The sequence below is a fragment of the Tursiops truncatus genome, chromosome 16, assembly GCF_011762595.2.
Source record: "Tursiops truncatus isolate mTurTru1 chromosome 16, mTurTru1.mat.Y, whole genome shotgun sequence".
In the NCBI taxonomy this organism is placed as follows: Eukaryota; Metazoa; Chordata; class Mammalia; order Artiodactyla; family Delphinidae; genus Tursiops; species Tursiops truncatus.
The window spans coordinates 28,274,474-28,299,472 of record NC_047049.1 but is presented as its reverse complement, the minus strand read 5'-3'; the positions used below and the strand labels follow the sequence as shown (position 1 = coordinate 28,299,472).

Genomic DNA, 24,999 nt, shown 5'->3' with positions numbered 1-24,999 from the left:
AGGAGAGTACAATCATTGCAGATAATTTCTGAAACTTGGGCCAAGAACCAGAGCCTGGTTGGTGCCGGTGATGTCAGAAATGAATCCAGTGCCGATGCTTGTGTGAAGGAAGGAGACTGATCCTCTGGATTTGCAGAGTCCTGGAAAATACCTTCAGTGATGAAAAACATCTATTTGGATTAGGCAGCCTTCAATAAGTAGGCGGATTATCTAGCTTCCTTCGTTCAGAACTGACTGGACTTGTTTGGTGACTTCGTAACTATTAGGAAGGAAGAAGGAGGGATGTGCATGTTAAATCTAGTGCAAATATGAAGCATGCCGAGTTGGAAGATGGTGAGACGAGCTTCTGTGTATGTGCAGAGGATGACCGGGGAGTGGAAGTGGTTGGGGGCTGGGCAGTTGGTTAGAGATGGGTTTCTCCCATCTCTAGAAAATTAATTCTGAATGATCTCAGAGTCATGGGAGCTGGAGAGCCTGGTGGTTTGGATAAAATATGTAGAAAAAAATGAATAGGGAAGAGATATGGAAATAATTTTCTCCCTTCATCTTTCCTAGGCTAGTAAGTATAGAAATTCTGCAGAGCAGGCATCAGTTGACCTAGAACCCATTTCCCTTATAGAATTCAGGGGGTCTATGAATTTGGGTTGGGGAAAAATAACATCTTTATTTTTGCTAACATAAAATGAAATGTAGCATTTCCTTCAATTACAAACGTACTCAACAACCACAGCCATATTAGTGAACCTGAGACTTGTCACCAATAGAAATCACAGATGTTTTCATATCACTTATTGTGTTGTAGGTATTATGAAATATTTGTGTTCATCACGACTTTGGAATTAATGATAGAAATTAGACTCACTGCTAGACTTTGTTCCTTAATGCACAAAGAGGTACATATATTACTACAATTTTACATATTTTTATTTTGATAATTGTACTTCAATGTAATTGTTTTCTTTTGTAGTCTTATATACCTTATTTTATACATTTGGTTTTAAAATATTTATTTATTTATTTGGCTGTGCTGGGTCTTAGTTGAGGCACTCCGGACCTTCGTTGCTGCATGCAGGGCTCTTAGTCGCAGCGTGCGAGCTCTTAGTTGCCACATGCGGGCTCTAGTTCCCTGACCAGGGATCGAAGCCGGGCCCCCTCCGTTGGGAGCGTGGAGTCTTAACCACTGGACCATCAGGGAAGTCCCTTATTTTATACATTTGAAAGTATTATTCTGGGAAGGGGTCCAGGGGTCTTACCAGACTGCTAAGCGCTCTGTCCCTGGACCTCTGCTCTGGACACTACCCTGTGGAATAGCCCACCACCTTCCACCACCCCCATGCTCTCCACACCTTTATACAAGCCTTTAAGGGGGCTCCATAGAAACGTGGGCAAATGTTTCAGATAATGTGATAAAGGAGTATTTCAGCATGGTCATAACTATTTAAAAAATTTGTTCTAGTTCTTATATGTGGACAAGAACTGGAAAATAATTAACAAAAATGAAACTGTTTAGGACTTCCCTGGTGGCGCAGTGGTTAAGAATCCGCCTGCCAATGCAGGGGACAGGGGGTCGAGCCCTGGTCCGGGAAGATCCCACATGCCGTTGAGCAACTAAGCCCATGCGCCACAACTACTGAGCCTCCGCTCTAGAGCCCGCGAGCCACAACTACTGAGCCTGCGTGCTCCTAGAGCCCGTGCTCCACAGCAAGAGAAACCACTGCAATGAGAAGCCCACGCACTGCAACAAAGAGTATACCCCGCTCGCCACAACTAGAGAAAGCCCACGCGCAGCAGCAAAGACCAAACACAGCCAAAAATAAATAAATTTATAAAAAAAGAAACTTTATTTTTAAAGTGTTGCTACATTATCTTTTCAATATTAGTTTTAAAAAAGCATTTCTAATCTCTTTTTCACTTAAGCAATATACCTTCATTGTTGAAAAGTTTAAAAATATTGAGGAGTTAAAAAGGATAAATGTTCCCTCTTCCTTAACCAGTTAAAAAAAAGCATGCTGCATTTTATGTAGCTTTTAAAATATAATGTAGAGCTTTATATTCTGACATGGAAAGATTTCTATCATATGTTAAATGGAAAAGCAAGAACTGTACATAAAAGAGAATTTCTTTTTTTTTTTTCTTTTTTTAAGGATGTGTAGATACATATGACGATGCCTAGGAGGCCATACATCAAACAAGCGTTGGTGTTAACAGTTTGATTATGCGTTAATATTAGTCAATACCGATTTTGTTAAAGGAAAGGAAATCCTTCAAGGAAAAACGTAGTGTTGATGCTAGGATTAGCAGCTTCAGGGTGTCCTGGGCATATCCCGTGGCAGCCTATAGAGGTGGCTCCAAGCATCAGATGTCTGGTGCCTGGGAGGGGCCTGCTAGGCACCCCCATGGAGCCCTCGGGGCCTGGGCTTCAGCTTTGCAGGCCCGAAGGTGCTATTTGGGTTTCTACACCCAGAAATTATTTGTCTCTGGGGAAATGATTAAATTCACAAGAGGTAAATGGATAAACCAGAATTCAAATATTCTGAATTAGGATGGTAACACCTGCCTTTCAGGGTGCAGGTGAAATGAAACTAGAGGATGTACTCAAAGCTCTTAGCTGAGGGCACGTGGGAAACCCTCAGTAAAAGGGAACCATTGTTATTATGAAGCTTCCCAAGAAGATTTACCTATAGGGGAGGTTAAGCTGGTCAGTAACAAAGAGGGCTTCCCCTGTGCCAAGAACACTGCTAAGGGCTTGGAGTACATCCTCTCATTTCATCTTCATACACCCTGCAAGACAGGTATTATTATTCCCATTTTACAGATGAGGGATTGGGGCATAAAGTGGTTAAGAAACTAAACTGTGATAAAGCCAAGATTTGACTCCCACTCTGTTGTCTTAGCCAGCATTACCTTTGAGGATAGCTTGGTGAGCATGAGCTTGGAGCATGCGTGTTGCCTAGATGGTCTTAATGGCAGTATCATGCAGCTGTGAGTGCCAGGTTATCTCCATGCCTACTAGCCAGATGTGGCTTTGGGTGGGTCACTTAACAGCTCTGTGCCTCAGTTTCCTCATCTTTAGAATGGGGATACTATTAGTGCCTACCTCCTAAGGTTGTCATAGGATTAAATGCTTTTAAATGGTGACTGGCACTTAGTAAGTATCCACTTAACGTTAACCATTGATTTGACTGTGCTTGTGGTTGTTACCTGCCTCCAGAACTGGTCTCCAAGTTGTGGATCTGGACACCCTGTCCCCCGTATCGTACTGAAGATATAAACTGACTCTCTGAGCAAACCTTCCTGGGGGCCTTATATAGATTATGCCAGTTCTGAGCACATTCTTTCTTTAGCCCGCGCGCGCTCCGTAAGATATAAACAGTTTAAGCGTCCTCAGTTATACCCACAATTAAGTTGGTTCTCTCTGAAGTCACTCCCCCACCCTCAGGTTATTTTGATTTTGGGTGTTCACAAATTCTCTTGGAACTTTTTTAAATTTATTTTTTAAAAGCAGTTTTAGGTTCAGAGCAAAACTAAGAGGAAAGTACAGAGAATCCCTATATATTCCCTGCCCCCGCACTTGCACAGCCTACCCCATTATCAATAACCCCCACCGGAGGGGTACTTTTGTTACTAGTGATATATACATTGATATATCATAATCACCCAGAGTCCATAGTTTACATTATGGTTCACACTTGGTGGTATACATTCTATGGACTTGGACAAATGCATGATGGCATGTATCCATCATTATAGTATCATACAGAGTATTTTCACTGCCCTAAAAATCCTCTGTGCTCTGCCTTTTCACACCTCCCCCCTTCTTGGAACATCTTAAAGATGGCAACTCTTATTCCTAAAAACTGGATCCAATCCTTTTTCATTCTCAGAGTGTGACTGTCAGCCCATTAAATTGAGCACACATCCTTTTGCCATCTCAGGGTCCTGGTTCATCCATTCCCCAGGGGGGCTCTGAGTCCCCGTGAAAAATAAAGGTGTGAATTGAGCATACATGGGGTTGGACCCATCAATATGGGTGTGTAATTTTTGGCAGTAACCACTCAGAGCTTAGTCCTTCCGGGCTCCAGGCAGGGGCTGGGACTGGTGAAACTGAGGAAACGCTGTGCCTGGATAGCTAGAACCAGGCTCTTTGGCTTCCACAAGGGCCTGTCCTTGGATACCGGACTCAGACGAGCACAGCTATCCCGGCGTGTCTGCAGCAGGACTGAGATGTTCAGCTGAGTGTGGTCTCCTACAGGCTTGTTGGAGCTTGAATGGGCCGGGGAATTGTCCTTTCCCTCAGCTGGACCTCACTGCAGGCCCTGGAGGGCTTGATGCTGTGCCGTTTTCATTCCTGACCATTATTCCAAGACAATAGATTTCTTGTTAGCAACAGAAATTCTTTATTATTGAAAGACATGCTGCTGACTAGAATGTTTCCATGAAAGCCTTCCCTTCCACCTCTGACCTCCCAAACAAAGGACACAGTCCACGCCCTCTCACTACATCCTCAGGGTATACCCAGGCCCGCCCCCCCCCCGCCCCCCCCCCCACCCCCGTCACCATTTTGGCCATATCCAAGTCCCACTCGTACTGTTATTTCCTTAACATTTTGCTTTAAATGTGCTCCCTTTTTTCTTAAGTAAATTAATTTTTCCAGGAACTTTATATCAGAAATATCTGTGAGACTTAGAGAACAAACTTATGGTTACCAGAGGGGAAGGGAGGGGAGGAGGGATAGTTAAGGAGTTTGGGATTGACATGTACACACTGCTATATTTAAAATGGACAACCAACAAGGACCTACTGTATAGCCCAGGGAACTCTGCTCAATATTCTGTAACAACCTAATTGGGAAAAGAATAGATACATGTGTATGTATAACTGAATCACTTTGTTGTACACCTGAAACTAACACAACATTGTTAATCCACTGTACTCCAATATAAAATGAAAAGTAAAAAAAATTTTTTTAAAGAAATATCTGTGAAATTGCAGATTTAATGAGCTGCGTTTTTCTTAATATACATTAAAATAAATACATAAGTATTAAACATTTAAAAATTTTCCTGTGGATCACCTAAAACCAACCCTCCCAACTCTGTCCCAGGAAACCCTGGCAAGGTCTTTGAACTCTTCAGGAGACCCTCCCAGGTCACCTGTGTTGTCACTGTCGACTTCCCTCCCTAAGACCCCTCAATCTGTGCCCTCATGGGCAGGTGCGGCAGGAAGGAATGGGTCTGTTCCACTTGGAGGCCCCACCCTGGGAGTGATGAGTTCCATGGCGAGGTGCCCTCGTCCACTCAAACTTGGATTTCCTTCCTGTCTGGTAGAGAGAGACCCATTCTTTTTGTGATCAGTGATGAAAACAACGTGAGGATTCTAATCGGCTCTCCTCTCTGGGGGGTGATGAAGCCAGACAAAGCCCTGGGGAAGGGGGCATCAAAGGCAGGTGGAAGTTGCTGGCAGCTATGGAAAGAGGATGGCAGCTAGGGAGGACTGACTGACCGAAGACATTTGCCTCTTTTCACAAAGAATTTGAGGGAGAGGATGAATGTGGAAACACAAGGGCTCTGTGGGTCCTGGCTCCATCAGTTGCCAGCTATATAACCTTGGGCAAATCCCTGTATCTTCCTGCACCTCAGTGATTCCCAGTAGAATGGGGTTGATGATATTTAGTTACACTTGTCTTTTCCGCTGTCTAGGCTGTGGCAGGAATTGAATGGAAAGTAATGTATGGCTGCTCTGAAAACTCTTAGGGCGAGGTCCTCAACTCTGGTTGCACTTTGGAATAACCTGGGGGAGCTTTAAAACACAAGAGTAAAAACCAATTCTCTAAGACCCAAGGCAAGAGGTTCTGGCATCTGTATTTTCCAGTGTGCTTCTGGTAATCCTAATGTGCAGCTAAGATTGAGAACCACTTCCCTCGGGTTGTGCTGTCCGAACAGCTGTACCATTTAAACTTAAATTAATTAGAATTAAGTAAAATTAAGTAAAATTTTTAATTAAGTGAAATTCCTCAGTGACACTAGCCACAGTTCAAATATTCAACAACCACATGTGGCTAGTAGCTGCCATAGTGGATAGTGCAGATATAGAACATTTCCATCATCACAGAGAATTCTACTGTCGCTTAAAGCATGGTCTGTGGACCAGCAGCTTCAGCATTACTGGGAGCTTGTTAGAGATACACAATATCAGGCCCACGTCCAACCTATAGAATCAGAATCTGGATTTTAACAAAACTGAACAAAATCTCTAGGGTTTTCATGGAAGTTTGTGAAGCACTGCTCTGAAGCATACGTTCTACTCATTCATTTATTCAACCAATATTTATTAAATGCCTGGCGTGTGCCAGGTACATTCAGGTGTTGGAGAGTGATTAGGGAAAAACATAACAATGTCTGTCATTCTAGCCGGAGGAGACAGACATTAAGCAAGGAAACAAATAAGCAAACTCATTTCAGAGAGAGGTAACAGGGGAATATGCTAGAAAGGCACTATGGGGGGGAGGGCGGCTACTTTATATTGAAGGGGAGGGTCAGAGAGTGTCACTCTAAGGAGGGGACCCTTGAGTGGAACTTGAATGACATGGAGCTGGCCAAGGGAGGATGTGGCGGTAGTATGTTCTGGACAGAGATAAAAACCAAAAATGCCTTGATAGTAGGTTGCCAGATTTAGCATATAAAAATACACAATGCCCACTTAAATTTAAATTTCAGTTAAACCGTGAATAATTTTTAGTATGAGGACATCCCAAATAGTCCCTGGGACATGCTTATACTGAAAAAACAAATGTGTGGTTTTGCTGAAATTGGAATTTAACTTGCATCCTGTGTTTTACGGAGGCTCTACCCGAAAGAAAGCCAAGAGGGCAGCAGAGCTGGAGGGACACGAGGAGGTGCAGTGTCACTGGGGTAGTCAGGGCGCAGGGTGCCATGAGGAGGGGTAGGACAGAGAGCAGGGCCCAAATCTTGGGCTACACAAAGACAAGTTTTAAAAAACAAAATGGTCAGTAAAGGACTGTACTAACCACTGTCGTTTCTTCCCCTCGATGACATCATTGGTTTTACCTTCCTGCAACCCTGTGGTTTCTGGGAACGGCTTCTTGGAAGATGAACAATTGTCTGGGCTGTTACACTTGGGTGGTGCCTGGGGAGACCTCGGACCATGGTTGACCTGCCTGAGCATAGCGTGCAGTATATATTGTTTGGTCTGAGCTTTTAAGTGCTCTTTCCCTGTTTGTTTGTTTAATTCCTGTGCTTTTGTATGTGATCTCCTATAAATCTCCCTCTCCTTAAGGACTATGTTTGACAACTTCATTTCCCCCCAACTGGAGACATTTCCCCTGCTAAGGGTCAAAAAGACTAATTACCCTAAACTAAGTATTGGAGACACTCTCAGGCTCACACGTGACCCAGCAGCGCATGATCTCGGCCATATTAATAGAAGAATGTGATGAGAACAGAGCTGTGCACAGAAGCGGTGACATCCTCCAAGCCTGACTGTATTCCTGTCTGAAAATAAACTCCTGACCCCTTTAGCCACAAATGGGTGGAACCTCATTGTAGAAGAGGCCATGAGAGATATTCTATTCAGAGAGAAGCCTAGGCCCTGGGAAGATCATGATTTGCCAAAGGACCCCAAATTGATGATGGAACTTGCACCAGAACTCACAGCTCCTAACTCCCTGTTTGGTGCTCCTGCTACCCAAGTTAGGCTTGATGTCAGAGGATGGAGGGTGGGAGTGGGAGAATTGTGGGGGGAGATGAGAAGGGCAGCAAGACATCAGCTGAGTCTCATAAAGTTCCTTAACACTTACAAAGCACTTCCCTACATTATTTCATTTGAGGTAGGTATAATTCCCACTTTGCAAGTGAGGAACCTGGAGCTCAGAGAGATTAAGTGACTTGTTCAAGGTCACACAGCTGTTATATGGCAGAACCAGGATTCAGACCCAGATCTTCAGGCTCCTTGGTCTGTTTCCACCATAACCTGGAAAAAACAGATAAGGAGAGAGCAACATGCTGGCCACCAGTGTTATCAGAGGTGAAGGGCAGGCAGTTGGGAGGGTAAAGTGGCCTGAGAAGTCAGGAAGGAGACTGCTTTCCTGGAGCCAGGTTGGGCACTTTCCATGCGAAAGCTCCTTCCATCATCACATCAAATTCATGAAAAGGTATCATCACCTGCACTTTACAGATGAGAAACTGAGGTTCAGAGAGGTTAGTTAAGTGGCCATCCAGCTGGTTAGTGACAGAGTTGGGACTTGAATCCAGACCTATCCGACTTGAGAGCCTCAGCAGGTCCCCCCTGGGGTTTTCTGGGTCAGTGGATGAAACGACATGAGGGAGGCACGGAGAACATGCAAGGAAAAAGGACCAAGAAGGCTTTACGGGTACAATGAAGGACCCTGAGGGTGAGGGTGCTCCCCACGGCTCTCCCCTCTGCTCTGTAGGCAGATATTGTCCCAGAAGCATTAGCCAAATCCCCTCATCTTTTTATGGTCTGTAGGTTTGCTTGGGGGCTAAACTGGGGCTCTACCTGTATTGCTCTGCCCTTAAAACTGCAGTATTCTGGCCCCCTCGCTTCTCTGGCCACCTCTCACAGGGCCTGCTTCCCTCTGAGCTGCCCCCCTCCCCCAGGACCACCAGCATTAGGCAGGAAACAGAGCTGGATTGCCTTGTTATCATGTGGGAACTTGTCCCGTCTTCTCTTGACTCCCTCCCCCACCCCCAGCCTCCTAATTTTGTTTCCAAAATAATTTGAGGTTTTTTCCTAACTGAGGGTCCCTGATTGAATACTAGTGGGGAAATTCCTACCAAGTCTCCCCTATCTTTTCTAGTCAACCATCTCATTTTTTCTGAGGCTGCATCACTGACAAGGTTATCATTTTCCCCAGCACTAATTCAGTGCCAGACTCATAGTAGGTTCACAGTAAGTCTTTCTGCCCTGAACTGACAGCACAAGGGAAAAAGAGGTGGGATTATTCTGAGGGGCCATCATTGCTAATGTTTCCCTTGTTTAGACATCTTTTGTTGCTAATGAATCTCTCAAGTCTGGTGTCTGGGACATTCCTCCGAAGCCTCCCCATTAGAGGAGTCGCTGGATGACCCTCTTGTCCTCTGGGGGAATGTTGGGAGTCGGCACATCTGTTCCAGGGCGTCTGGGTTCCCATGTGGTCAGTGCAGCCCACTGCCCACCAGCCAGCTGCCACGTTGCTTCTTCTCCTCGCCTTCAGCCGGGGTGTACAATCGCTGAAAAACTGATGAAAATTTAAGTCCAACGGGACATAAAAGTACAGTGAGGAAATGTAAGCTATATTTACTCCTGGCAATAAAAGACCAACATCTGGGGCGTGTGGATGGAGGGTAGATGGGGATTATTTGTACTGTTTTTGCAAAATTTGTTCATCTGAAAATATCTTAAAATAAAATGTTAGTTAGATAGGTAAACAAAACATTTTGCAACCAGGTTAAGTGAGATAGAACATGGAGCCAATAGAGGCAGGGAGTGGAGTAGTTAAGATGAGGGCTTTGGGGTCAGGGAGAGGTGGGTTGGTATCTTGCTTTCCCACTTAAGAACTCTCATTCCTTGAACAGGAATACTTAACAGGTTACTTAACCTCTTCAAGTTCCAGTTCCTTCATCTGGAAAATGGGGATTGTTAATGTCGACCTCCCTGGAGATTAAATGAGATAACGCATGTAAGAGCATTTAGGATGATACCTGAGACTTGGTAGGAAGAGGGCAAAAAGAGACAGAAAGGACAAAGTCCTCCCCTTATCCAGTCTCAGAGAGATTTCTCAGTCACTGCCATTTAAGGTCCTAGATCCCACACCGGAGACCCACTGTGCGGTTGAAACCAGCCCCTGGCTTCAACCTGAAGTTGCCCATGTGCTGAAATAGGCCAGGGCTGCCTCCCATAGAATGTTTCCTGACATTCCCAGCTGGTCACCTTAAAGGGCCAGCAGGAAGGTGCTTATAGATCCTTCTTAGCTTGTGACCTCAGGGCCACAGTCTTTCATTCGTTCATTTAACAAAACTTCATCGGGTAAGGGTGGAGGGAACCATGGACTAGATAGTGTACTTGGTGTAGTGATATAGCATGGAACAAAATTGACCTGGTCCTTGCCTTCTAGCTGCTTACATTCTAGGAACTAGCATTTCCCTATGATTTTCTCTGGCTCCCCTCTCTTGGCAACGCCCAGCCTTGGTCATTCCTTTGGAATGCAACCCCTCCTTTACTGCGGCCTGCAGGCAACTCAGGCTTACGGGTCACAGAAGGCAGGGACGTTGACAAAAGCTGGCAGCTACTGGGCCTGACCATTCCTTGACTGCAGTCCTAGAGTATAATTCGGCCTTGGGAGCTCGGGAGGAACCAAGGGTAGCCGGTGGCGTAAAGCTAAAACTGCCTATCTGTGAGTATTTAAACTCCAGTTGGCCTCCCCAACCCCATTCCATGTTCACAGTATTTTTTAAACTAGTCTCTGCCCTACTCTCTCTTCCTTCTCTGTCTGCAGTCCCTATCAGTCTGAAAACCTTTTTCCAAACAGCTTTCCTTCTATGATCAAATATGCCCTCTGACCCCTACCATCCTACCTCACCCTCACCCTGCCTCTTGGCCTGGGGCTGTGATACCTATCCAACTCCATCAAGAGTTCATGCTTCCTAGCATCTTAGATACCGAGCAGTCACAAAATTAGCATTAGCAAACCTGGCCACCCTCCCTATGTGGCAATTTTCCCACTCATTTGTTTTATAGGAAAACTGGAGTGATAATTCAAAACACAATACAAATTGAAGGAAGAAGAATTTCACCTTTCTTACCCTCTTTCACATTCACAACTATCTCAGTAGACCTCTCACTTGTGAAACCTGTTTACCTTGAATGTTCTCAAAAATTAATTTCTATTTTTTCCCTTTAGAACATTATCTCAGTATTATTTATTGAGAACCGTGTGTGTTTTACAACCTGTAGAGAAAGCCTTATATATTCTTCACAAATAAGACCTACAGTATACAAAAAAATGTAACTAAACATATACTGAAGGAGGGGCTCCAGTCAGTTCTGTATGGTGAGATGCAGCTTCAGAGACTGTAAGACTCAATCTCTGAAAGGTGAAGTGTGTGTGTGTGTGTGTGTGTGTGTGTGTGTTTCGTCAAGAAAAAAAAATTTATCAATTATTTTGTGATTTTTATATCATGAAACATGTTTCCACAAAGCCTAAAAACTTTTTGTAAAAAGAGTCCAGGCTCTGGACTCAGAGACAGTCCAGGTCTTACTCTCCTTTGCATTATGTAATTGCTTATAGAATTGGTATAAAAATTAGAAGAGATAATTGATATAAATTGATTACCACAGTGCCTCAATAGCTGGTAGCACAGGCTGCTAGCTGTGTGCCCCCACATCTGTTCTTCTCTTTGTTTTAATAATATAACCCTGATTTTTATCTGGGCATATAGACTCCCTTACAGCTAGGTACAGCCATGTGACTAGGCCAATGGGTTCTGAGCAGAAGCATTGCCTGTGATTTCTAGGAACTCTCCCTAAACAGAGACACTCTTTGTCATCCTTATGCCTGTTATTGGTCTGGACTCTAGATGTGATGGCTGGTGCCCCAACTGCCATATTGGAGTGTGAGGAGGAGGGCCACACCCTGGGGATGGCATTGCAGACAGCCAAAGCGTCCTTGATGAGCAGGGAGCTGCCATTCCAGCACTGGACTTCCTAAGGATTTCTTTTCATAAAATATCAATTAATTTTTCATACTTAAAGCATTATTTTTCAAAGTGAAGCTAAACCTAACTATACTATAATTATTATTGTCATCATTATTTTATTAGCCCTAGCCCACAATCAGTCTCTCTCACAGATCCCCTCTTTAGGCCATTAAAAACAGCCTAAATGTTATCAATAGTGCAAAGAATTTTGCCTTGGTTCTGATCTCTGTTGCCAACCTAATCATGTCTTTAATGAAGGGGTGCCTGGGTCCTCCCGGCCCCTGATGGCATGCATGGCATCACCACTGTTTTCCCTCCTTTGATTCCCTCTCTTTCTGCATTCCTGATTCTAGGTTTTCCCCACTTTCCATGGCTCTTCTCACAGAATTCTCAACTGACTCACTGAGACTGAATCACCCTGAAAGAGGAGAAGGATTTGGACTAGGTAGAAAGGACGGGGAAGCATTCCAGGTGGGAGAAAACATAAGCAAAAGGGGAAAGCAGATGGAGCATAATTTAGGGATTAGAAGGGGAGTGGCTGAAGGTTTCTGCTGAGGGTGGTAGGAGATCAGATTGAATCGGGAAGGCTGGTGGGACCTATGGAGGGTCTTCAAGGCCCAGTAGAGGAGTTTGGACTTGATCCTGGAGGAAACAGAGAGTTACTACAAGTTACTGAGCAGGACAGTGACACAAGGCAAGTGATGTTTCCAAAGGAATTAATCTGGCTGCAGTGTGCAAAACAGATTGAAGGCAGGAAGAGCCTGGAGACAGGGGGGCCAATATAAATCTTCCACCCGTTAATCAGTTGGTCAGACATTGTCAACAGGCTTTGAAAGGCCGTATGAAACAGCAAAATTAGAGTGTAATGATTTCAGTTAAGCAGAATAAGAAGTCTTAAACAAAGTCTTTCCCCAGAACTTCCCACACAGAGAAAGTAGCCAGCTTCCAAATAGCAAAAACGGGTTCAATCCTTTTGGAAAACAATTAGGCGCTATGGATCAAGAGCCTTAAGAATGTTCACATGCTTTGACCCAGTAATTCTACTTCTGGGAATGCTAGGGAAATAATCCAAACTAGAGAAAGGGGAGAAAAATGCCTGGAGATCTTAAACACAGAACACTTGATAATAGCAAATCATTAGAAACAATCTAAATGTTCAGCAATAGGGGGATGGTTAAGCAAACTATGGCTCTCGGGCTTCCCTGGTGGAGCAGTGGCTGAGAGTCCGCCTGACGATGCAGGGGATACGGGTTCGTGCCCCGGTCTGGGAAGATCCCACATGCCACGGAGTGGCTGGGCCCGTGAGCCATGGCTGCTGAGCCTGCGCGTCCGGAGCCTGTGCTCTGCAACGGGAGAGGCCACAACGGTGAGAGGCCCGCGTACCGAAAAACAAAACAAAACAAAACAAACAACTATGGCTCTCAATTAAATGTTACCCAGGCATGAACTCCAAAGGATAAGAGGACCAGGTAGATGACACAGAAAATGCCCATGACATTAATTTGAGGAAAGCAGGATACAAAATATGAGTGTGTATCACACAACGGTTACCCCCAGTATAGAAAAAAATCAGACTGAAAAGTAATATTCTAATCACTCCCATTTGTTTCATTAAAGTGGAGGGACTGTAGATTTTGTTTCTTTTCTCTTCAAAAAAATTTTTCCCCCAGTATGCTTTTGTTATAGCTATACCTTTAATTATAGGGAATGTCAGGAGAAGTCTTGCTTTTCTATTCATTCTGAATTGTTTGGCTTTTATAAGACTGTGTTAAATATGTATGACTTGTATTTTTTTAATAAGTGGTTTTTCAAAAAATATATATTAGTAAATGTGGGGAAACCATAAGAAGTGCTCATGTCATCACAGGCAAATACTTATATTCATCTTCTCTATGATGTGGTTTTTAAAAACTTAATAGGCTTTAGAGTGTATGGGGGGGGCCTGAGTTTAAATCCCCCTTTAGCTGGATGACCATGGCTAGGTTATGTGTGAAGTAGGGAATAGCGCCTTCCTTGCAAAATTATTGGAGAAATCAGTGAGAAAATGTACAGAAATCTCTGAGCACAATGCTCTGCATTTAGGAGACACAGGGCAACGGTGGCTGTAAATCTCGGAAGCTGTTATTTTCTCCCTTCTGTGGTTTTCTGCCTCTCGCAGGCAGGCAGCTGAGAGTTTAAGGGGTGACCTCTGAGGAGGGAGACAGGAATCCTGAGCAGTTCCCCCAGCCACCTCCTGCCTTTGTGCTGCAGCCACCCTGGCTCTTCCCCACTCTGAGCCCACTGGGCAATCTCTTCTCCTTTCTCTGCCTTTGCAATGCTTTTCCCTCTGCCGGGACCTCACTTTTATGATGGTGTGTAATGAACCGCTTATAGAAGACAAAGTTTATTTTCAAAAGGAAGTTTTTTCTCCATATACTCAGCCAGCATGTATTTAAGAATGGTTTTATGTTTTTCAACATTTAGGTTGGAACATAAAGTGGCCTTTGTTTGCTTAAATCATTCTGTTATAGCTCCCTTGACCCCTGGTTTTATGCAAGTCCCAGTTTACAACCCTGTTCAAAGCTGCACAAGTCCCTTTGAACGGTTGCTGGGATTAGGAGAGAGACCGAGGGGGAGGAAGAAAAGGATGGCTTGGAGACCACCTAGGGCAAAGCAAATTGATGCCAAAAATGATTTTGGGGGATGCTGAATGACACCACTAATTTTCCCAACATCCTGCTTAATAAAACTTTCACACTGAGCCATATTTTCCAAGTTTCTCAAGGACTACTTAAGTGGGAACCCATTCAAAACCTTATTAAAGTCCAAGGAGATGTTTATTGGCTCTGCACGGACTGCTAAGCCTCCTGGTCTGTCAGGGAAGGCCTTGCTCCGACTTCGGTGTCCTCAGCACACTGGGCACTGAGGCTGTGGGAGGAGAAAGAGCCTCCTTCCTTCCCCGCCCTGGATTCTGTTCTTGAACCCAGGATGCGGCCAGTCTGGGACTAGAAACACTGGATGTGACTCTTTTTTTGGGGAGGAGGGCAATTAATAACCACCATTTATTGAGTTAGGTTAGGAATCCAAGATTCAAAGCCAGGGTTTGCTGGATTCCAAAGCAGCCCTATTACCATCACACTTCACTAGATGAAACTCAAGGCCACTAACATTGGGTTTTTACCTATTCACAGCATCTGCTAAAATTATAAATAGGTTCTTGTCCTCAAGTCTAATAGCAAGGAGAGAATACTAAGTAGGTAGTCAAGGCTTTCATTTTAAATAAGCTTGCTACAGGTATTATCATAGAATACTGAAGGCAGGGCGATGGGATGGGATCAGTTCCCTACTGGATGTTTACCACATCCAATTAAAAATATCCAGGAAGTAACAAAACCTAAAATGTGCTCCAGGGCTTCCCTGGTGGCGCAGTGGTTGAGAGTCCGCCTGCCGATGCAGGGGACACGGGTTCGTGCCCCGGTCCGGGAGGATCCCACATGCCGCGGAGCGGTCTGGGCCCGTGAGCCATGGCCGCTGAGCCTGGGCGTCCGGAGCCTCTGCTCCGCAGCGGGAGAGGCCACAACGGTGAGAGGCCCGCGTACCGCAAAAAAAAAAAATGTGCTCCAACTAGACAAGGTAGATTTAAAGTATTCCTATTAATATGAAGCAATAAAGCACTGATGACTAAGATCTGATTATGGGTTGCCAAGGTTTGAATCTTTGCTCAACACTAAGCACCTTACCCTCGGGCAAGTTACTTGTGCCTAAGCTTCCTTTCATGTAAAATAGGCAAAATAAAACTTATTCCAAGTTTTTTATGAGTACATTATGTAAAGTGCTTAGAATGTCACATAACGTATTGGATGCTATAGAAATACTTATCATCAGTTTAAATAAAAAAGGTATTCTAGGGCTTCCCTGGTGGCGCAGTGGTTGAGGGTCCACCTGCCGATGCGGGGGACGCGGGTTCATGCCCCAGTCTGGGAAGATCCCACATGCCGCGGAGGGGCTGGGCCCGTGAGCCATGGCCGCTGAGCCTGTGCGTCTGGAGCCTGTGCTCCACAACGGGAGAGGCCACAGCAGTGAGAGGCCCGCGTACCGCAAAACAAACAAAAAAAAATATTCTAGTTTTTAACACTTTTCTGAGCCCTGCTGCATGAAAGGTCTAAACAACGCAGAACTAGCATGTAACTAGTTTAACAATGTATTTTTAAGTAGTAGGCTTCAAAGTTAAGTTCCTGATCCTCAAACCCAGCTACTTAATTTATGATGCAATTATGAGTAATCAACTTTTCCTGAGCATAACTATAACGCAACAGATAACCTTTCACTTATTTATTTTAAGTCCTTTTTTCATAGGAGTTTAGAGACTATTTTCAAACTAGTACAAATATTTTATAAATACTATCCGACAGTTTATTAACCAGTGGAGTAATTACACAACAAACTACCTCACATCTTTCAGGAAGAAAACCCACTAAATTTGAAAAGTAAAGACGTCACCCTCTGAATTCGGACACAAAATGTGCTTTAAATATTTGTTTGGGGGAAGGGACACACACTTCTCCTCAATTAAGAGAAACATTTATACAGTCTAGTTCTTTTCTTTTCTTTCCACCCATCATGCCACGAATTCATAGGGAATGGGCTCCAACAGTTCAGGCTCCTTTCCATTGGTTCTCACGAAGTGCGCTTCTCTGGGTGGTACCCAGAGAAAGGTACCCAAGTACCTTTCTCTTTGGCTTCCTTCTTTTTCTGATCATTTTCCTTCACCTGTTTCAGGAAGCTATCTCGGCTCTTAGGGTGCTTAATATGCTCGATACGCACATTAATTCTCTTGGCAAGAATCTTGCCCTTAACTTGTTTGTTTACGATGATGCCAATAGCATGCTGGGTAACATTGTAGACTTTCGCAGTTTTGCCATGGTAACATTTGTGGGGCATTCCTTTTTGAACAGTGCCCATTCCCTTGATATCTACAATATCACCTTTCTTGTAGATTTGCATGTTTGTGACCAAAGGAACAACTCCATGTTTTCTAAAAGGCCTAGAGAACATGTAGCGGGTGCCCCTCCTCTTTCCCTTTGTGTTGGTCATTTTGGCGAATTACTGGAAGATGGTGGTTCCAGCTGAAAGTGTATGTGACTCTTGCGCCACAGATTCTGCCCCTCCAAGAAGAGGGAAGCTAAAGGGGATGGTCACAGGAGAGAACAAAGCTGGGCTGGGACCGTGTTCTTTTTCCTTTGGGGCTACCACTGGCCCCTTTTGCCCCAACGCTTGCTCATAAGTCATCCGGTTTCCTTTTCTAGTCTGAGTGACACTGTGACGTGAACTGACTTAGAACAAAGGCAGGGGCCCTGTCTTAGGTGCTGTTGTAGTCCCAGCACCAGTCACCTATTGGATGGTCAGTGACTGTTTGATGAATAAAGGAAGGCGTGCATGTGTGAACAAATGGATAAGACTGCTTTTCATTCACTCCCACTCTAAGTCTTAGCCTCCTTGGCAGATGAAAAATTATGGCTACTCGTTGCTATGTGTCAGACCATCTTTCATTATTACTGATTTTTAAAAGAATTAGGACTTTAAAAGAAAAAACCCCTAGAACATTATTTAAGCACACAAGAACTCTGAATTCTATAGCCATGTGGAGCAGAGCTGCCCAGTGAACTGGAACCTCTCTGCTGACCTGTATATGGTGAGAGAGAAAAAGTCTATGTTCTTGAAATAAAGAGAGAAAAGAAGGAAGGGAGGGAGTGAGGGAGGGAAAAAAGAAGGAGAAAGAAGCAGAGAGAGATTGAGAAATAAATTTGCGTTCTGGTCCTATGGCCCTGACTGAGCCACTCGTGGCTTTGTAACCATAAACCTCAGTTTCCCCATCTATAAAATGGGATGTTGGACTGGATGAGTTCTCAGACTTTGTGAGGACATCAGAATCACTTGGGGCATGGGGAGAGGGGCAGTGGACGCTGTTAAACGTGCAGATTCCTGAGCCCCACCCCCAAAGACTTTAACTGGGGCCCTGGGAACGTGCATGTTTAACAAGCCCAGCTGCAGTTGTTTCAAGAGCTCACTTGGAGAAAACAAGACCCGATGGCCTCAGAGAGGATGTGGCTCTGACTCCTCAAGGTGGACAGTGGAACTGGGAGGTGTACCAGTATTCCTCGTCCCTTGCAGAAACAGTCAACCACTTTGGGGCATAGTTTAGCTCTGGTTTAGATGGGAATGAATCACGAGGAAGTGGTGGAGGCAAAGGGAATGGTACATTAGCATCTTAGAAACCAGCAGACGCTCTCAAGGTGGCCTTTGCCTTGGTTGTTAGGACTTGTTAAATAGGACCGGAGTTAATGCAGGTGTATTGTCTCCCTGGGCGGAGATGGATCAGTACCTCCCATCAGTACTGCTCTTATTGGCAGACACAGGGAAAGAGCTCAGATCTCCCGATTCCCAGTGTAATGGTTCTCCCAATGTACCATGTTGTAGGTAACTGCATATTTAGTAAACTAAAGGACTGAGGGATTATTAACAGTAAGTTTCTAAAACTTCTTACTTAGCCAGAGCAATGATACAGTTCCATTATAGACTGAGATTCCTACTCTAATGAAGTTAATGATAAAAATTCTAAGAGCCCTGGCGGTAAAGTCCACGTAATCCAGCCCACTGCACGGCGGCTGGATGCTCGGTGGCAACCGGAAGGGAGATGGTGACATCGATGCTGTGCTGTGCTTCTCGGAGGATGCCACTCTGCCCTGCCCAGGGACTGTAAATGGCTCTCCCAGGTGTTGCTGGGTTTCTTTCCTTTCCACAATCAGCCAACGGTCCCTGGACTACAGAACTGTGGACTGAGTCAAAGGAGGAGAGGAAGACAATGTTGGGCTAAGAGGGTGGTGTGGGAATGAGAGGGGCCCAGGCACACATCCAGACTGACAGGGTGCCCTGCGTGACCTGACTTGCCGTATGACTTCTCTATGCCTGTTCCCTTATTTTTAAAATGATGATGAGGTTCGTGATGTTAATGATACCTTCCTTGCAGGATTGTTGTAAGGTTTAAATTGATTTACTTGCTCAATAAATTATTTATTATTGATTGTGTTCCAGATCCTGTTCTAGGTACTGGGGGTAGAGCAGCAACTGAGACAGGAAAAGGCCTGTCTTCATTTGGGGGGATGGACAATATGCAGATAAGTGTATAATGAAACTTCAGATGGTGATGAATGTGGTAAGAGAAATAAAGCAGGTGCAAGGCACAAAGGAGTGGGGTAGGCTATTTAGGTAAGGAATTCGAGGAAGATGTCCCTGAGGAGGTGAGACCAGAGCAGAGACCAGGAAGAAGTGAGAGAGTGAACAAGACAGTGGGTGACAGTCCTGGCTGTCAAATGCGAACAGAAGGACCCTCCAGGGTGGCCATTCCTCACAGGCCTCTGGACCCTCTGACAACTAGCAAAGAAGTGGGAAGCCACAGAAAGACAGTGTTCAACTTGACATTTCCAAAGGTCTGGGTCCCACCCTTGAGCACCACTGCAGGAAGAGGCAGAGAGAAAAAGAGAACACTTTCTTCCTGCTTCTGTTAGAGCCAGGAAAACCTTACGTTTCACGATCTGTTTACAAGCCCATCTCTCCCCTGGGATGTGGCTTCTGTAGGTAGGACTGCCTCTCACTTCTCAGGTGCCCCAAGGGGCCGTGGTGAGCCACACAGCCACTGGAATCCTGATTCTGTCAGGTACTTGCTGTGTGAATTCAGGCATGCTTCTTACCTTTCTGAGCCTCAGTTTCCTCATCTGTGAAATGGGGCATTTTTATAGCTAACCCACAGGGCTGTGGTGAGAATGAACAGGTCCTACATAATAAGTGCAAAATTATAAATTGCTCATTGTCAATGCCGGCACATAGTAAGTGCTCAATACATTTTGTGGAACGAAAGCTCTAAAGTAAGAAAATGCTGCGTGAAGAATTTCACATTAAGAATCGTGCCTTGGGGACTTCCCTGGTGGTCCAGTGGTTAAGACTCTGCGCTTCTACTGCAGGAGGCACAGGTTCGATCCCTGGTCAGGGAACTAAGATCCCGCATGCCCGTGCAGTGCAGCAAAAAAAGAAAAAAAGAAGAATTGTGCATTGCTCCCAGGAGGGACACAGCCATCATCTTGGAACACCTGTGAGACAGGCAAGTGAGCTAAACCCTGAATCTAACTCCTTGCTTCCGAGCCTCTTTTAATGTCTTGGTCTCAGATGGCAAACATGTCAAGCCATTAACTTGATAAGAACAGATATAGCACCTGACCTTGGCCTGAAGCTAAAAAGTGGCCCGTTTGCTTCGCGTCCTAGGCGTTGACTGTCTTCCAGCTCCTGCACATGGGGTCTCCCCCACCCCTCTCTGGAGCCATGTGTGGGCCCTGTGCTCCCCCCACCTCCACTGCTGGTGCTTGGTTGTAGTTGTTGCTGTGATTTATGGAAAGTGGTCTGAGAATCAGGTGAGCCAGGTAGAAGATAAAGCAGAGATCTGAGGATTTAGCCAGATGCAAAATGTACCTTAAGTTCACGTGTTGCAAAGGTGAGACCAGCAAGAACCATCTTGGTTCACAATTACCCATGTAATTGTATAGGTTAGAAACAAGCAGCTCATGGTCCTGGCAGAGAGAGAATTTGAGGGGACAAGGGGAGAACACCTTAAGTGGCAGAACTTGTTGCTTGTGTGGGCTGGGCCTGTGGCTGGGGAGTGGGAGTGGATTTTGAGGGGCTGGCAGGAGTATCTGGTGGCCGAGGCCTAGGAAAGTGCCTCCCAGGGATCTCCTCCTTGCCTTCTCTAATTCCAAGCAAGCAACAGCATTTTATTTGCTTTCCTAAGACTCGACCCTGGCATGAAGAAATAATGGTGACCTTGAGACCCTGCGCTCACTCTGTCCGCCTTTATCTTGCTGTGCAAGCTGATGTAATGCAGATCGAATGTGTTGTCCACCTCCTGGCAACCCAGGCCCTCTCTGAGTCGGGGGGTGGGGGAAGCAGAGAGTGTTTACTGTCTTCTAAAAGATGGGGAGGTGACGGGAGGGCTGGTCCCCTCTACTTCTGCTCCTTGGGCACCTTGTCCAGGCAGTCCAGACTCAACTGAGTGACCCTGAGCAAGCTGAATTACTAATAAATCAATGTCAGGAATTGGTGTGTTTAGCTGGAGTGGGCAGCAGATCCAGGCCAAAGTGGTGTTTTACACTGGAGGTCTCTTTTAAATTTAACACTGTGTCTGTGAAATCAGAGTAAAAGTAAGGTGTCAGGATCCAAAGAGCTGGCTGACACTCCTTGGCTGTGTGGCTGTGAGCAAGTGCCTTAACCTTTCTCAGCATCCGTTTTCTTATCTGCAAAATGGGGATCATAATTCCTGCCACACCTAACACACAGGGTTCTTACGAGACTCACGTTTGGGCAAATCCACAACACATGATACCAAGTTAGAAAGTACACGGCTTCTCATGTATTTCCCTCAGACAGTGGTTGTGAGGTTCACCTGAGCTGTTAATGCAATGAGCAGCACATAGTAGACACTCGATAAATCATTATAAATAATTCTCATTGTTGTTTGGAAGAATTCTGTATGTGCAAATGTGATCTTGCACATGAGATGAGATGAGACCACAGAGCCATATAAAATATAAATCATTATCTTCATATTTTATTGATCTGCTAGGAGGTAGGGTGAACAGATGGGCACACTGCCATCTGTCTCAGCCCAGGCAAATGTCTCCCATCCAGGTGAATTTAGAAATCCCCCTGCCATCCTCCTTGCATTTGGTGGGTCCCTAATTCAGACCTACACACAGTCTCTTCCTCAAATATCATTTCCATCGCATTGTCCCTCTTGAAGCACAAGTGTCTTTTATGGGATATGACCTCAGCACCTTCCAATGTGGTGTTTGAAGAAACCTCCCTTCTCTGCGCCCAGGATCAGCACCTCTTCTCTATACCTCTGCTTATTCCTGGAGCCATCTCTGCTGGGTGGAACACCCTTGTCTCCTCTCTTTTTTCTTCAGACTCAACCCTTCTTCAACGTCCATATCAACTCCTTCCTTTAAGGAAACTTCCTCTAACTTCCCCGCCCCACAGATCACTCAGCTCGTATGGGGGGCTCAGTTTGTGTTCTGTGACTTTGCCTTTGCCTAAACATAACTTTCTAAACATTCTTTGAACCACGTGGCAGGGACCAGGTTTTCCATTTCTTTCGGATTCCTGGCCAGCGCTTAGTGGGATGTGCCGTGCAGAGGAGACCCACACTTCATTATCTACCTCCTTAGGCTCCTCTTTAGCAGCAGAAGCTCCCTGAGGAGCGGTGCTGTCCTTCAGTGAAACATCCTGTGTCAGATGACAAAGTAGGTTCCTATACCTCCCGCCACACGCGGGTGGGGAGCCTGACCGGGACAAACCCTGCGTGACACACAGCTTCCCTACGCAGGTGTAATAGCTCTGGTTCTCCAATTCGGCAGAGACCTTGCAGCCAAAAGAAACCCATGCAAGGAGTACATCGGAGTCTTGGGTCAGCGTCTCTGCAGCAAACTAAAATTGTTCCCCTAGTTTATGTTTCTGATGTACCTGTAGACCAATGCGCAGGCTGTGTATCCCCTGCACACACATCTCCAGTTCTACTTCGTTTCTAGGCCGCCCTGAGAGTCCCAGAATCTAAGACATCTGAAAGGATGCTATGTTGTCACTGGTGGGCAGGCCCTTAGGAAGAAAGAGCAGTCCTGAGCTTGCTTCAATGTGCACATTTGCTCCCAAGTTTCTCTTCTCTCCTTTGGGTCTGTTCACTCAGCATTTGTGTGTGTGCTTGGCAACCGGGGATATAAGATAAATAAGATCCTATCTCCTCTGGAAAATCTCACAATCTAGTGGAGCTTCCTACCCCACTGGTAGGAGGCCTCTAAGAGGGCCCCTGGGTTCCTGTTCTTCTCTCTTGCTCCCCTAAGTATTTGGGGTTAAAGACCATTTTGAGAATTTTCTTTTTTGGCCATGCCATGCGGCATGCAGGATCTTAGTTCCCCGACCAGGGGTCAAACCTGTGCCCCCTGCAGTGGAAGCTCGGAGTCCTAACCACTGGACCACCAGGGAAGTCCCCAGAATATTTTTAAAGCTATGGATTCTGCCCCCAGAAAAAAGTGCACACATAATTTGCATAAAACTCCAGTGGCTTTACAGACCTCATGATGCCATCCATAAACCCTACAGGCCCTAGGCGAGGAATACTTCTACTAGTATTCCTAGTGAGGAATCCTAGTGAGGAATACTTCTGCTTTTTTAAAAAAATCAACAAGGATGAGGAGAGGAGAAACAACCTAAAAACTGAATACAAATAGGAACAGATGAACCTAACTCTATTTCAAATAAATCATATTGCCACACTGAAAGGAGAGTAAATAAACAAACAGAAATGAACAAATATTGAATTCTAGTTAGAAGGAATTTTTCCTGTAGTGGTATGGGTTAGCAGTTCTGAAATACTTTTTGTGTGTTGTAGAACTGAGCAAATGAATAATATACTGGGGCTAATGAGAGCCACTTCTTGCTGTTAGAGAAGAGAGTTACAAACATGGAGAAAGGGAAGATTAAAATGAGTCTTGTGGTGCTGAATTGGAATGGAGGTATCTGTATGAGTTCATGACTGTGTGCATGTGTGTGTGCGTACAGATAGAGAAATAAATTAAGATATAAACTTATTATTTATATTTCTTAGTTCTGTGTACTAAAGGGCTTAGAAGAATACCCAGTAGCATTGAGCACACCTGGCACCCAGATCTTGGTTTCTAAATACCATTCTCCACTAAAAGGAACCAGGGCTCCTTGGATAAATGGCTGGTTTTAGGGCTGAGAGAGGGAAGGTGCAGATGAGTCTAGAATATCATGAGCCTAGAATACCAGAAGACAAGGAAGTGCTAAAAATGTAATGGCGATATGTCAAAAAGAACAGAGGAGTCAGAAGGGGCCCTCATTGATCAAATCTTGGACCATCTGAACATCGACATAAATAAGAATGGCACCGGAAATTCCCTGGTGGGCCAGTGGCTAGGACTTCATGCTTCCACAGCAGGGAGCACGGGTTCGATCCCTGGTTGGGAACTAAGATCCCTCAAGCTGCATGGTGTGGCCAAAAGAAAAAGCATTTTTTAAAAGTAAGAATGGTACTATTACAGTACAATATTCATAGAATAAAATAAAAACCTATGAGCTCATACTAATGTAAATAATTAAATAGAGAAGAAGGGATAGCTCTCCCTTATAGCAGAATAGCAACTAATAAATACAGAGACAATGATGAAGTTAGAATATTATCATTGTGCAACCATTAGTAGTAAGAATTGATTCAAACAAGAATTATCAATGGATCATAAAACTTGGAAGTTTGGTGAAGAATAGGATACCTACATAAACTAAAAGCACCTCCCTGCAAATTACTTATTAACTACAAAGGGAAAATTAGTAATTCTACAATGGTTTAGCCTGGTGAACACAACCATAAACATTTAATTAAAGTTAACAATACCAATAAAGACACAAACTGACCTCATATGCCTCCTGCTATATTGCTCTGAGGACTCGGAGTCATTTCCATGGTACACCTGCCAAAACAGCACAACCTGAATCTAATTGTGAGGAACCATCAAGAAAACCAAACTGAAGGGTGTTCTACAAAATAACTAGCCTGTAATATCCACACACACAAAATCAGGTTCATAAAAGATAAAGGAAGGCTAAGGACCTAATCTGGATTAATGAAGACTAAAAAGATATGGACAGTAAATGCAATGTGTGATCCTGGATTGGATGCTGGATCAGAAAAGGAAATAGCTCTAAAATAGGACATTGTCAGAGCAGTTGGTGAAATTGAACATGAACTGTGGATCAGGATAATAATTTTGTGTCAATGTTACATTACCTGATTTTGATAAATGTGCTGTGGTTAATATAAGAGAAATTTCTTGTTCTTATGAAATATACACTGAAGTATTTATGAATAAAGGGGACATAAACGGTTCAGGAAAAAATGTATGTGTGTGAGTAGATTAGATACATAGATATAGCTAGATAGATGATATATAGATAGATGAATAGATAAAATGATAAACCCCATGGGAAAGAATGTTAGCAACTAGAGCATCTGGGTAAAGAATATATGGGAGTTCTTTATACTTTTTTTTGCCAACATTTCTAAAATTGTGAAATTATATACAAATTAAAAGTAGAAAAATATTTGCACTAAACTGGAACTCTCATGCATTGCTGGTAGGAGCATAAATTGATACAACTTTGGAACGAAAACTAAACATATACATTCCTA

The 24,999-nt window shown here is 44.4% G+C and overlaps 1 non-coding gene and 1 pseudogene across 1 annotated transcript; one reads left to right on the top strand and one right to left on the bottom strand.

Moving 5' to 3' along the window:
• Positions 1–16,370: 16,370 nt before the first annotated feature.
• LOC101333550 (large ribosomal subunit protein eL21 pseudogene) lies at positions 16,371–16,822 on the bottom strand (annotated as a pseudogene).
• Positions 16,823–19,668: 2,846 nt separating this feature from the next.
• On the top strand, positions 19,669–19,741 carry TRNAR-UCU (transfer RNA arginine (anticodon UCU)). The gene has a single exon. It is a non-coding gene; the product is annotated as a tRNA-Arg (tRNA).
• Positions 19,742–24,999: the final 5,258 nt, after the last annotated feature.